Raw genomic sequence first — 8514 nt, 5'->3', positions numbered from 1 at the left:
AGCACGATTTCTCTACACTGTTGTTTCTTTGAGTTAGAACGCTAGTGATGAGACTTCCATGCAAAAGTGGGGCCGCAGTGCTAGCTTGATGAAACACATGGGGAGTCGTGTTCTGCCATCTGCTGGGGCCTGAGTCTCACTCGCAAAAAGCTTTGGACTCCCTTGCAGTGCTCTCACGCACGCACACAACAAAATGCTTCCACTCTCAGGAGCGGCTATTTTACCTGCAGCACAGGCTTTCTACCGAGTTTTTCCTTCGAGTTAGGTGGCTGTGTTTAAGCCTGCACACACACCACGGTCAACGGAACTAGCCCCATAACCATGTAGTGAGTTGAGAGCTGCCTTCTGTACTGGCCTCTCTCTCCCCCGATATTACGAAATGGAAACCGTCCCCAGGCTCTCAGCCACAGTACACCCTAAACTGCTTCACCCACAGTGAGGTCGACGGTAGCTAAAGCTTGGATTCTCTAAGTGTTTTTTATCCGAGTTAGAAAGCTAGCTATTAGACTTCCATGCAAAAGTGGGGCCGCAGTACTAGCTTCATGGAGCAAGTGGGGAGTCGTGTTCTGGCTTCTTCCGGGGCCTGGGTCTCACAAGGAAAATGGTTTTGGACTCACTTGCAGTGCGCTCACGCATGCACACAGCAAAATGCGTCCACCCTGAGGCATGGCTCTTTTAGCCGAAGCAGGAATTCCCTACAGAGTTGTTCCTTTGAGTTAGGTGGTTGGCTTTAGGCCTGCAGGCACCCCCGGGGCAAGGGTACTAGCCTCATAAACCAGAGGTGACTTGAGAGCTGCCTTCCGCACCGGCCTGTTTCTCACTCCATTTCACGTCTGGGACCCTTTGCCCGGTCTCTCGTACACGAGCACTGTCAAATTCCTCCTGCTTCAGGAACGGCAATGTTAACTCAAGCGCAGTCACTCTATAGGATTGATTCTTGGTGTTAGTAGCCTGGGAACTAGGCATCCAGGCACACAGGGTACAGCAGTGCTAATCTCCTCAAACAAGAGGTGAGTCGACAGCAGCCTTCCTTCCAGGCCTGCTTCTCACTCCGAGTTACGTTTAGGTTCCATTTCTCATGCTTTCACAAAAACACACAATAGATGAAGTGCACGCTCAGGAAGGGCGATCTTTGCTGAGGCACGGGTTCTCTACAGTTTTGTTCCTTTGCGTTGCGTGGATGGCACTGAGGACTCCACGCACACACGGGAGAGCCGATCTAGTTTCCCGAAACAAGAGTTGAGTCGATAGGTGCCTTCTGCCCATGCTTATTTCTCCCTCCGAATTCTGCTGGGACTCCTTCCCCAGGTTTGCACTCAAGCGGACTTGAAAATGCTGCCACCCTGTGGAGAGGCGAATGAGCTGAAGCTGGGGTTCTTGAGCGGCTTCTTTCTGCCAAATCAGTGTGGAGCCCTTAGCGTTCCTATGCACACATGGAGCCGAAGTGTTAGCTTCAGGTAACAAGAGCTGAGTCGAGAGGAGCCTTCTGGCCTGGACTCCTTCTCCCTCGGTTTCACGTAAGGAACCCGTTCCTCAGGCTCTCACCCACGGTAGCCCGGAAAGTGCTTCCTCCCTCAGAGAGGTGGATGGTAGCTAAAGCACGGTTTCTCTACCGTGTTGTTTCTTCCAGGGAGAACGCTAGCGATTAGACTTCCATGCAAAAGTAGGGCCGCAGTGCTAGCTAAATGAAACACACGGGGAGTCGTGTTCTGCCTTTTGCTGGGGCCTTAGTCTCACTCGCAGAAACTTTGGACTCCCTTGCAGTGCTCTCACGCACGCACACAACCAAATGCTTCCACCCTCAGGAGCGGCTGTTTCCGCTGAAGCACGGATCCTCTACCGTGTTTTTCCTTCGAGTTAGGCGGCTGTGTTTAAGCCTGCACAGACACCCAGGGCAACGGTATTAGCCCCATAACCATGATGTGAGTTGAGAGCTGCCCTCTGTACCGGCCTGTGTCTCCCCCGATATTACGATATTGAAACCGTCCCCAGGCTCTCAGCCGCAGTACACCCTAAACTGCTTCGCCCACAGAGAGGTCGACGGTAGCTAAAGCTCGGTTTCTCTACTGTGTAGTTTCAAAGAACGCTAGCTATTAGACTTCCATGCAAATGTGGGGCTGCCGTGCTAGCTTGGTCAAACACTTGCGGAGCCGTGTTCTGCCTTTCGCTGTGGCCTGAGTCTCACTCGCAAAATGCTTTGGACTCCCTTGCAGTGCTCTCACGCACGCACACAACAAAATGCTGCCACCCTCAGGAGCAGCTGTTTTAGCTGAAGCACAGGCTCTCAACCGAGTTTTTCCTTCGAGTTCGGTGGCTTCATTTAAGCCTGCACACACACCCTGGGAAACGGTACTAGCCCCGTAACCATGATGTGGGTTGAGAGCTGCCTTCTGTACCTGCCTGTCTCTCCCCTGATATTACGATATTGAAACCGTCCCCAGGCTCTCAGCCACAGTACACCTTAAACTGCTTCGCCCACAGAGAGGTCGACGGTAGCTAAAGCACGGTTTCTCTACAGTGGTGTTTCTTCGAGTTAGAAAGCTAGCCATTAGACTTCCATTCAAAAGTGGGGCCGCAGTCCTATTTCATGGAGCAAGTGGGGTGTCGTGTTCTGGCTTCTTCCGGGGCCTGGGTCTCACAAGGAAAATGGTTTTGGACTAACTTGCTGTGCACTCATGCATGCACACCACACAATGCGTCCACCCTGAGGCATGGCTCTTTTAGCCGAAGCAGGAATTCCCTACAGAGTTGTTCCTTTGAGTTAGGTGGTTGGCTTATGGCCTGCAGGCACCCCCGGGGCAAGGGTACTAGCCTCATAAACAAGAGGTCATTTGAGAGCTGCCTTCCGCACCGGCCTGTTTCTCACTCCATTTCACGTATGGGACCCTTTCCCCGGTCACTCATACACGAGCACCTGCGGCTTCAGGGACGGCAATGTTAGCTAAAGCGCAGTAACACTACAGCATTGATTCTTGGTGTTAGTAGCCTGGTAGGCGAATGAGCTGCAGCTGGGATTCTTTACAGGCTTGTTTCTTCCCAGGCAGTGTCGAGCACATAGCATTCCAAGCACACATGGAGCAGTAGTGTTAGCTTCAGGTAGCAAGAGCTGAGTCCAGAGGTGCCTTCTGCCCGGACCTATTTCTCCCTTGGTTTCACGTATGGAACCCGTTCCCCTGGTTCTCAGCCACGGTACTCCGTGTAATGCTTCCTCCGTCTAGAGGTCGACGGTAGCTAAAGCACGGTTTCTCTACAGTGTTGTTTCTTCGAGTTAGAACACTAGCTGTTAGACTTCCATGCAAAAGTGGGGCTGCCGTGCTAGCGTGATGAAACACATGGGGAGTCGTGTTCTGCCTTTCGCTGGGGCCTGAGTCTCACTCGCAAAAAGCTTTGGACTCCCTTGCAGTGCTCTCACGCACGCACACAACAAAATGCTTCCACTCTCAGGAGCGGCTATTTTACCTGCAGCACAGGCTTTCTACCGAGTTTTTCCTTCGAGTTAGGTGGCTGTGTTTAAGCCTGCACACACACCACGGTCAACGGAACTAGCCCCATAACCATGTAGTGAGTTGAGAGCTGCCTTCTGTACCGGCCTCTCTCTCCCCCGATATTACGAAATGGAAACCGTCCCCAGGCTCTCAGCCACAGTACACCCTAAACTGCTTCACCCACAGTGAGGTCGACGGTAGCTAAAGCATGGTTTCTCTAAGTGTTTTTTCTCCGAGTTAGAAAGCTAGCTATTAGACTTCCATGCAAAAGTGGGGCCGCAGTACTAGCTTCATGGAGCAAGTGGGGAGTCGTGTTCTGGCTTCTTCCGGGGCCTGGGTCTCACAAGGAAAATGGTTTTGGACTCACTTGCAGTGCGCTCACGCATGCACACAGCAAAATGCGTCCACCCTGAGGCATGGCTCTTTTAGCCGAAGCAGGAATTCCCTACAGAGTTGTTCCTTTGAGTTAGGTGGTTGGCTTTAGGCCTGCAGGCACCCCCGGGGCAAGGGTACTAGCCTCATAAACCAGAGGTGACTTGAGAGCTGCCTTCCGCACCGGCCTGTTTCTCACTCCATTTCACGTCTGGGACCCTTTGCCCGGTCTCTCGTACACGAGCACTGTCAAATTCCTCCTGCTTCAGAAACGGCAATGTTAACTCAAGCGCAGTCACTCTATAGGATTGATTCTTGGTGTTAGTAGCCTGGTAACTAGGCATCCAGGCACACAGGGTACAGCAGTGCTAATCTCCTCGAACAAGAGGTGAGTCGACAGCAGCCTTCCTTCCAGGCCTGCTTCTCACTCCGAGTTACGTTTAGGTTCCATTTCTCATGCTTTCACAAAAACACACAATAGATGAAGTGCACGCTCAGGAAGGGCGATCTTTGCTGAGGCACGGGTTCTCTACAGTTTTGTTCCTTTGCGTTGCGTGGATGGCACTGAGGACTCCACGCACACACGGAAGAGCCGATCTAGTTTCCCGAAACAAGAGTTGAGTCGATAGGTGCCTTCTGCCCATGCTTATTTCTCCCTCCGAATTCTGCTGGGACTCCTTCCCCAGGTTTGCACTCAAGCAGACTTGAAAATGCTGCCACCCTGTGGAGAGGCGAATGAGCTGAAGCTGGGGTTCTTGAGCGGCTTCTTTCTGCCAAATCAGTGTGGAGCCCTTAGCGTTCCTATGCACACATGGAGCCGAAGTGTTAGCTTCAGGTAACAAGAGCTGAGTCGAGAGGAGCCTTGTGGCCCGGACTCCTTCTCCCTCGGTTTCACGTAAGGAACCCGTTCCTCAGGCTCTCACCCACGGTAGCCCGGAAAGTGCTTCCTCCCTCAGAGAGGTGGATGGTAGCTAAAGCACGGTTTCTCTACCGTGTTGTTTCTTCCAGGGAGAACGCTAGCGATTAGACTTCCATGCAAAAGTAGGGCCGCAGTGCTAGCTAAATGAAACACACGGGGAGTCATGTTCTGCCTTTTGCTGGGGCCTGAGTCTCACTCGCAGAAACTTTGGACTCCCTTGCAGTGCTCTCACGCACGCACACAACCAAATGCTTCCACCCTCAGGAGCGGCTGTTTCCGCTGAAGCACGGATCCTCTACCGTGTTTTTCCTTCGAGTTAGGTGGCTGTGTTTAAGCCTGCACAGACACCCAGGGCAACGGTATTAGCCCCATAACCATGATGTGAGTTGAGAGCTGCCCTCTGTACCGGCCTGTGTCTCCCCCGATATTACGATATTGAAACCGTCCCCAGGCTCTCAGCCACAGTACACCCTAAACTGCTTCGCCCACAGAGAGGTCGACGGTAGCTAAAGCTCGGTTTCTCTACTGTGTAGTTTCAAAGAACGCTAGCTATTAGACTTCCATGCAAATGTGGGGCTGCCGTGCTAGCTTGGTCAAACACTTGCGGAGCCGTGTTCTGCCTTTCGCTGGGGCCTGAGTCTCACTCGCAAAATGCTTTGGACTCCCTTGCAGTGCTCTCACGCACGCACACAACAAAATGCTGCCACCCTCAGGAGCAGCTGTTTTAGCTGAAGCACAGGCTCTCAACCGAGTTTTTCCTTCGAGTTAGGTGGCTTCATTTAAGCCTGCACACACACCCTGGGAAACGGTACTAGCCCCATAACCATGATGTGGGTTGAGAGCTGCCTTCTGTACCGGCCTGTCTCTCCCCCGATATTACGATATTGAAACCGTCCCCAGGCTCTCAGCCACAGTACACCCATAAACTGCTTCGCCCACAGAGAGGTCGACGGTAGCTAAAGCACGGCTTCTCTACAGTGTTGTTTCTTCGAGTTAGAACGCTAGCTATTAGACCTCCATGCAAAATTGGGGCCGCAGTGCTGGCTTCACAAAATAAGTGAGGAGTCGTTTGCTGCCTTCAGCAGCTGCCTGAGGCTCCCTCCGAAATAGGTTTGCCACTCCCTTGTAGTGCTCTCACGCACACACACAAAAGAAGCTTCCACCCTCAGGAGCAGCTGTTTTAGCTGAAGCACAGATTCTGTACTGACTTTTCCTTTCGAGTTAGGTGGTTGTGTTTAAGCCAGCACACACCCACGGGGCAACGGAACCAGCCCCATAACCATGTAGTGAGTTGAGAGCTGCCTTCTGTACCGGCCTCTCTCTCCCCCGATATTACGAAATGGAAACCGTCCCCAGGCTCTCAGCCTCAGTACACCCTAAACTGCTTCGCCCCAGAGAGGTCGACGGTAGCTAAAGCATGGTTTCTCTAAGTGTTTTTTCTCCGAGTTAGAAAGCTAGCTATTAGACTTCCATGCAAAAGTGGGGCCGCAGTACTAGCTTCATGGAGCAAGTGGGGAGTCGTGTTCTGGCTTCTTCCGGGGCCTGGGTCTCACAAGGAAAATGGTTTTGGACTCACTTGCAGTGCGCTCACGCATGCACACAGCAAAATGCGTCCACCCTGAGGCATGGCTCTTTTAGCCGAAGCAGGAATTCCCTACAGAGTTGTTCCTTTGAGTTAGGTGGTTGGCTTTAGGCCTGCAGGCACCCCCGGGGCAAGGGTACTAGCCTCATAAACCAGAGGTGACTTGAGAGCTGCCTTCCGCACCGGCCTGTTTCTCACTCCATTTCACGTCTGGGACCCTTTGCCCGGTCTCTCGTACACGAGCACTGTCAAATTCCTCCTGCTTCAGGAACGGCAATGTTAACACAAGCGCAGTCACTCTATAGGATTGATTCTTGGTGTTAGTAGCCTGGTAACTAGGCATCCAGGCACACAGGGTACAGCAGTGCTAATCTCCTCGAACAAGAGGTGAGTCGACAGCAGCCTTCCTTCCAGGCCTGCTTCTCACTCCGAGTTACGTTTAGGTTCCATTTCTCATGCTTTCACAAAAACACACAATAGATGAAGTGCACGCTCAGGAAGGGCGATCTTTGCTGAGGCACGGGTTCTCTACAGTTTTGTTCCTTTGCGTTGCGTGGATGGCACTGAGGACTCCACGCACACACGGAAGAGCCGATCTAGTTTCCCGAAACAAGAGTTGAGTCGATAGGTGCCTTCTGCCCATGCTTATTTCTCCCTCCGAATTCTGCTGGGACTCCTTCCCCAGGTTTGCACTCAAGCAGACTTGAAAATGCTGCCACCCTGTGGAGAGGCGAATGAGCTGAAGCTGGGGTTCTTGAGCGGCTTCTTTCTGCCAAATCAGTGTGGAGCCCTTAGCGTTCCTATGCACACATGGAGCCGAAGTGTTAGCTTCAGGTAACAAGAGCTGAGTCGAGAGGAGCCTTGTGGCCCGGACTCCTTCTCCCTCGGTTTCACGTAAGGAACCCGTTCCTCAGGCTCTCACCCACGGTAGCCCGGAAAGTGCTTCCTCCCTCAGAGAGGTGGATGGTAGCTAAAGCACGGTTTCTCTACCGTGTTGTTTCTTCCAGGGAGAACGCTAGCGATTAGACTTCCATGCAAAAGTAGGGCCGCAGTGCTAGCTAAATGAAACACACGGGGAGTCATGTTCTGCCTTTTGCTGGGGCCTGAGTCTCACTCGCAGAAACTTTGGACTCCCTTGCAGTGCTCTCACGCACGCACACAACCAAATGCTTCCACCCTCAGGAGCGGCTGTTTCCGCTGAAGCACGGATCCTCTACCGTGTTTTTCCTTCGAGTTAGGTGGCTGTGTTTAAGCCTGCACAGACACCCAGGGCAACGGTATTAGCCCCATAACCATGATGTGAGTTGAGAGCTGCCCTCTGTACCGGCCTGTGTCTCCCCCGATATTACGATATTGAAACCGTCCCCAGGCTCTCAGCCACAGTACACCCTAAACTGCTTCGCCCACAGAGAGGTCGACGGTAGCTAAAGCTCGGTTTCTCTACTGTGTAGTTTCAAAGAACGCTAGCTATTAGACTTCCATGCAAATGTGGGGCTGCCGTGCTAGCTTGGTCAAACACTTGCGGAGCCGTGTTCTGCCTTTCGCTGGGGCCTGAGTCTCACTCGCAAAATGCTTTGGACTCCCTTGCAGTGCTCTCACGCACGCACACAACAAAATGCTGCCACCCTCAGGAGCAGCTGTTTTAGCTGAAGCACAGGCTCTCAACCGAGTTTTTCCTTCGAGTTAGGTGGCTTCATTTAAGCCTGCACACACACCCTGGGAAACGGTACTAGCCCCATAACCATGATGTGGGTTGAGAGCTGCCTTCTGTACCGGCCTGTCTCTCCCCCGATATTACGATATTGAAACCGTCCCCAGGCTCTCAGCCACAGTACACCCATAAACTGCTTCGCCCACAGAGAGGTCGACGGTAGCTAAAGCACGGCTTCTCTACAGTGTTGTTTCTTCGAGTTAGAACGCTAGCTATTAGACCTCCATGCAAAATTGGGGCCGCAGTGCTGGCTTCACAAAATAAGTGAGGAGTCGTTTGCTGCCTTCAGCAGCTGCCTGAGGCTCCCTCCGAAATAGGTTTGCCACTCCCTTGTAGTGCTCTCACGCACACACACAAAAGAAGCTTCCACCCTCAGGAGCAGCTGTTTTAGCTGAAGCACAGATTCTGTACTGACTTTTCCTTTCGAGTTAGGTGGTTGTGTTTA

Source organism: Halichoerus grypus, chromosome 12 (genome assembly GCF_964656455.1).
Source record: "Halichoerus grypus chromosome 12, mHalGry1.hap1.1, whole genome shotgun sequence".
Taxonomy (NCBI): Eukaryota; Metazoa; Chordata; class Mammalia; order Carnivora; family Phocidae; genus Halichoerus; species Halichoerus grypus.
This window is presented reverse-complemented; position numbering follows the sequence as displayed.